We start from the raw sequence: 6,164 nt of genomic DNA, 5'->3' as shown, positions 1-6,164 counted from the left end.
GAACTCGGGTACGGTATTAGGCACGTTATTAAAAAAAACAGTTAAATTGGTGTTTATTTTGAAATGCCAGAGATTCATATATGTTTACAATGTGAATGTTTCTGCTTCTTTAGGACTGTGAAACTGTAGGAAAGAGTTAGGTATTGCTCATTTTAATTGATTGAGTCAGTTCTGGAATGTCATTCCAGAAGTGAATCAGGTGCTTCTGGGACATCATGCGGAGGCATTGAAGAGCCTTATACGTCTGCTGATGCTTATCGTGTACACCTACAAATCTTTGCACAACGAGGGGTGGGACATGCACTTTCACTTATGCGTCTCTATAGCAAAATGGAGAGCAGGCTACTTCTATTTTATTTCCATCTACTTAGTGGCAGAGGAGCGTAATTTACCCAGACGTGCTGCGCACAAGGCATATTACAGATCGAACGATCCAATTGATGAGTGCTTTACATAGGATCAATGCAAATTGATTGTTACGTAAACCGGCGTGTGAAAGGGAGGGAGCAGGAAATAGAAAATGGGGACCTCACAGAACGGAGCAATTCAACACATCTTCATTGGGTACAAAAAATAGTTATATACAGCGATACGGTGCACGATTTCAATCGGTGGCTCTGCACGTTTTCCTAACTTTGATGCCAAGTCAAGCATTAAGCAAGCTGGTCGGAGTACAGCAGGAGCACAATAATCACCTGTAAACTTGTACAGAGCACCACCAATCAAAGAGGTAGGTCCCATCCCCCTGTTTGTTTGTTTGTTTATTTATTGTGCGCGCCGGACCCGGAGGTATCAGTGCGCAAGAGAAAAGAGAACTTACAGCTTAGTTCCATAAATTACGGAGCAAAGGTAGAGACAGGTTTCCTCGGCGTTACAGGATGAGGGTAAAAAGCATAGAACATGTATAACGGCATATAAATGTAGACAACATGGCGTAATTTACAGATATTTACATATTAGCAAAACTATATCAAAAATACATTGCATGCAGGCAGGGCTAAGTTAGTACGGTAGGGGAGTGAGGGTTACATATCTTTCTCCATTAACCATTTGATTGTACTCTCTCTGAATTTGATAAATGTTTGGCCAGATCTGAGTGTGTGTGGCAGGGAGTTCCACAATTGTGCTGCCCTAACTGGGAAACTGGACCCTCCAATGGTGGACAGTTTGAATCTTGGCACTTGAAGACAGTTGGGGTTGGCTATTCTTGACGGTCTGATGGAGTTTTTTCTGATAAATCGTTCTGTTAGGTAGCAAGGGGCTTTGTTGTTTAAACATTTGTGGATGAGGGAGGCCGATTTGAGATTGATTTTTTTTCCTTGGGTGGAGAGCCATTTGTGTTCCCTTCTTATTTCAGAGATGTGTGCTCTTCTAGGGATGCTTAGGCCAGCCCTAAGAGCATTATTTTGAAGCACTTGTATTCTGTTAATTATTTGTTTGCCCCTATGTAGAGAGCATTACAGTAATCAAGTTTTGGTAGGATGAGGGCTCTAGAAAGGATTAAGCAACTGTCAACTGACAGGAATTGTTTTCCTGCTCTTATTAGTTTACAGGTGCAGGCCGTAGATGAAGCAAATGAGTTTACCTGTTTAGTGAGGGATAAGGTAGAGTCAAGGTAAAAGCCTAAGGTTTTTACTTCGCTGGCAACCTTAATAGTATTCCCATCAATAATGAATGCCGAGTAGTTAAGGTTGAGTTTTGAAATGCGAGCTGCGGTGCCCAGGATGATGAGCTCTGTTTTGTCATCGTTCAGACATAGGCCATGGTTAGCCATCCATGCCTGAACGATGCTATAGACTCTGTTCCCCAAAGCCAGATCTTCCCCATAATCCCCAGTAAGTGGTAGGAGAATCTGGGTATTGTCTGCGTAGTTGGTATAGTTGATACCCAGATTGTCAAGATCGTCAAAGAGTGGCTTGGTGAAGATATTATAAAGTGTTGGCGAGACGCATGATCCCTGGGGCACTCCACAAATAATGGGTATTGGGTCTGCTGCAGCCGATAGTGAGAAGACCATCATAGTCCTGTCACTAAGGAAAGACTGTATCCAAACTATAGCTTCCTTTGAGAAGTGGGCCGCTGAGTCCAAGTGACTACACAGGACTTTATGGTCCACCAAGTCAAAGGCAGCTGAGAGGTCTAGAAGGAGGAGAAGTGCTAGTTTCCCCTCATCTCTTAGTGAGTCTATTTGGGCCTTCAAATCAATAAGGGCTGTCTCTGTGCCATGTTGTGGTTGGAAACTGGATTGGCGGGCGCCTAGGAGTAGGTTCACCTCAAGGAAGTTCTGAATTTGGGTATATGCTACCTTATCTAAGATTTTTTGTAGAAATGTGCCGCAGCACACTGAGCAAGGTGGTAGTTGACTGTGGAGCCGCTTGAACACTTCCCGCATACCACACACAGCTTGCTTTGGCAGCTGTGGGAACCAGAGGAGACAAGGGACTGTACTCCGCTGGGTTTTTTTTCTGGATTGTATTGAGATCTCGTAAATGTATACTAACATGGTCCCTTAGCAAGGTAATTTCCTGCAAGCTCTTCCTCTTAGGCTGCCGATGGACAGAAAATGCATCACTCTGGGCACCCACAGACCTGAAAGATTTATGCTGCAACAAACTCTGTTTCAAATCAATTTAGCAATACTGACATCCTTATTAGTTGCTGAGTCCCATCCCACGTGTACACCTGAACGTTCTCTCATAGTAGCAGCCAGGTCTCAACAAAACTTTAATTGATAATTTGTTCTTGTTCATTTCTGCAAAGGGCGTTCCTTTTCCATGAATATGAGGTGGTTTCCTTGAATATGCTTTCACAGGGTTCCACTTGAATTCGAGGATGCCAAGGCCACATGTCAGGGTTTACTATTTTTATTCTGGGATTGTTACGAGATTGGCCAATTTAAAGTAAAGGCAGGATGTTTCCAAATAAACAAATAGGTTGGTTCCCTCCTCAGTGTGGATTAAGTTCCTTGGCCTCCAAAACCCCCTTCTCAAATTTCTCCTCCATAGATGTGGATACCTTGGGCTTCATGGTCTACAAAACAAATTGCCAGCCTCTACAGGTCCAGAGGGGTAGCCTCACCCCAGGGACCTTGATTCAACAAAATGTAATGGGTAGCGGAAGTAGCAGCAGACACACCTGATGACATCACAGGAAGTAATGTCCTTTGTAATCAGAGGACATCAGTTCCTCTTTAACCATGGGCACAAGTTGGCAACTTAACGAGCTCTCTTGGATGCAGCAGCAACAAGGCCTAATCAAAAATGGCGGAGACACTAAAATAACATGGAACCATCACGTTTTCAGTATTCTTGCAACCTATATTTCCCTTTATGTTTAGGACGTTGCATTTGCATATTAACTGGCCTTCCAAGATGGACTGGAGCCAGAGATTTGCTAGGTTCCTCACTGCGTCGCTCTGTGTCAGGGTTTTGCTTTTCCAGCTACCTACTCCAATCTTGCTCTCCTCCCCAAGCCTTGCTACCATCAAGATTCTCACTCTTCCAAGGCATGCCCCTCTTGCTCTTGGGTCTGCCACCTTCTCTGCAATATAATTCCACTCCACATCTCTCTGCACTACCTCCTCCCCCAGCCCTTTCCTGATATTTGTTCTTGCCTCCTAAGTTCTGCATAGTGCCCCCTAGCAGTTACCCAATGTTGCTCCTCACTTCTTTCTATCACCTCCTCTTTCACCATCCTGTAGTTTCCCCAATCCTTGACCTCTTTAGACACGTTCTTTACGCACTCTGTGTCACTTTCACTTTTCTATAGCTCCTGTTAATTCCTTATCCACCTCTCATCACTATTTTCTTGCACCAGATGTCGATTCTCCCCTTTTCAACTTCTTCACCCATTCAGACACCCCTTTGGGCACCTTCCTTAGAACAAGTCAGGCTTTTCAATTCCCAGCTATTTCTCTCTCTCCTTCTTCACTACTTTAGGCGCTTCCTTTAGAGTAATTCAGGTTCTCCACTTCTTCACCCGTTATCCTACATCCTGCATCTCTTTGGGCAGTTCTATGATCTATATTTAGTGAACTTTATTTGTAACCAAGTTCACGTTCACAGCAAGTTATACTGAGTACACATTGATCAGAAAGTGAAGTAGTGCATTGTCAGTCAACATGCAATCATTCACACCAGTCACATGATATCAACCAATCCTCCGCAATCTTATGCCCTAGGGCTAGCACGGAGTCAGACAGTTCCCATGCCGCTACCCCCTCACAGAGTGGACCCCTGATCTGCCGCCTTCACCCCTGCTCCCATTACGTCTCTTGTTGCGTCCCTTGAGAGCAACAGGGCTCGCACCGGGTCCCACATATCCTCATGTCTGGAACAGACCGGTTGTAGTCTGCGATATTCCTGTTCATCATCGCAGCACCACGCTAGGTCTTTTAGCCACTTTGTTACTGTTGGGGGCACAGGGCATGACCAGAGCATTAGAATACACTGTTTCGCTAGTAACATGCAGATGGACAGTAGTTTCTTTCCCCCTTTTGGGATCCCTGGTATCCACCCAAACAGCCAGCAAATAATTATCTAGCATGACTTTGCAATTGATCATGCTCCCTGTCACCTCCGCCACCTGTCGCCAAAATGTCACCAGGAGTGGACAACTCCACAAGGCGTGTATAAAATTGGCACTTTCGCATTTGCACCTAGGCAACAGCCATCACAGGATCAATCAAATCTATGCTGGAGAGATTTTGCCCGATGAAGGATTTAAATTGTATGAGTTTAAACCGAGAGTTGATCACTACCTTTCTAGTAAATAAGCACCTACACCTCCATCTTGCATCTCCTAAAGTCTCACCAATATCTACCTCCCATCTCGACCTGCTAGCTGGTACCCCCTAGGGGCAGAGCCTATTGCCAGATGATAAATTTATGGAGACCACTCCTTAGCATTAGCAGAGTTAACAAGGAACTTCAAAAGAGGGCCAGTGTGAGGTTCCTCCGGGAATGTCGCCGACCACACACGAAATTCTTAAACTTCAAAAACATTGAAATGCTTAACTTGCTCCGAAGTAACAAACTGCCCATCAGGGTAAAAAGCTGCCTTCTTCCGACCCCCCACAGCGAGACTACTCCTCCCCGATCAGTTCATCGCATGCTTGGGCCAAACTCTGAGCGTCCCAGATCGCGGGTTCAGGGGTATAGGGACACTCCGGCAGCCTTCGGCACAATCTCTGCCATGTGTGGACCGTGTATGCTGCTGTGTATGTTGTCTAGGAAGCAAGTAACTCTGCAACGAGTACGGGGAAGCAGATCACCTTTCAATCTTAATGCGTGGGAACCGCTGTGAGCCCGGCATCCAATGTGACACATATGACACCTGTGCTGCCAGGTAGTACAGTTTCATATCTGGTATAATAATACTACCCTATTCCCACGTCCCAGTAAGCCTTTCCCATTTGATTCTGGATGTTTTTGTACTGCAATCCAGCCGAACCATTAACAAACTCGATGTCGCGAAAAACTGAGCACAGGGACATAGAGAAACAGATACAACAATTTAGTTAGGACAATCACTTTTATAATCGCTACCTTCCCCAAAAGCGAAAACGGGAGAGACATCCACCGGTCAATTTTACCCGGAATGTCTCTAGGTAAGCCCCATGGTTTTCTCTAAGAAGCTGGAGCGGTTAATGTTCACATGAATACCTAAATACTTCGTAGAAACTTCCTTCCAGCAAAAACCTCTCTGTACGCAGGGTTGCAAAGTAGCCTCATTCAGCGGGAACAGGATTGATTTAGATCAGTTAACCCGTAAGCCTGATACCTTTCCAAATGCTTCTGTTTCCTGTGAGAGAGGCAACCTGGATCCTTGATATATAAAATAATATCATCTGCATATAGCGAGATCAGTTCCCGGGCCTCCCCGCCCTCAGTGCAAGCCCCCTGTGATCATGGAGCGCTCTCAATGGCACAGCCAATGGCTCCATCGCAAATAAGAGTGGAGATAGCGGACACCCCTGTTGCGTTTTCCACCCACGGTCGAACGCTGCTGAGTGTTTACCAAAAAGGCTGATCTTCGCAGTCACCCCGGAGTATAATACCTTAACGCATGCCAGGAGGTACAGTGGCATTTAGATCTTCTATAGTACAGCAAACAAATATCCCAGGCAACTGAATCAAACGCCTTCTCCATATCTAACACTGCTC

The sequence above is a fragment of the Ambystoma mexicanum genome, chromosome 5q, assembly GCF_040938575.1.
Source record: "Ambystoma mexicanum isolate Mex_15411 chromosome 5q, UKY_AmexF1_1, whole genome shotgun sequence".
Classification (NCBI taxonomy): Eukaryota; Metazoa; Chordata; class Amphibia; order Caudata; family Ambystomatidae; genus Ambystoma; species Ambystoma mexicanum.
The sequence above is the reverse complement of the archived record's forward strand: the minus strand, read 5'-3'. Positions refer to the sequence as shown.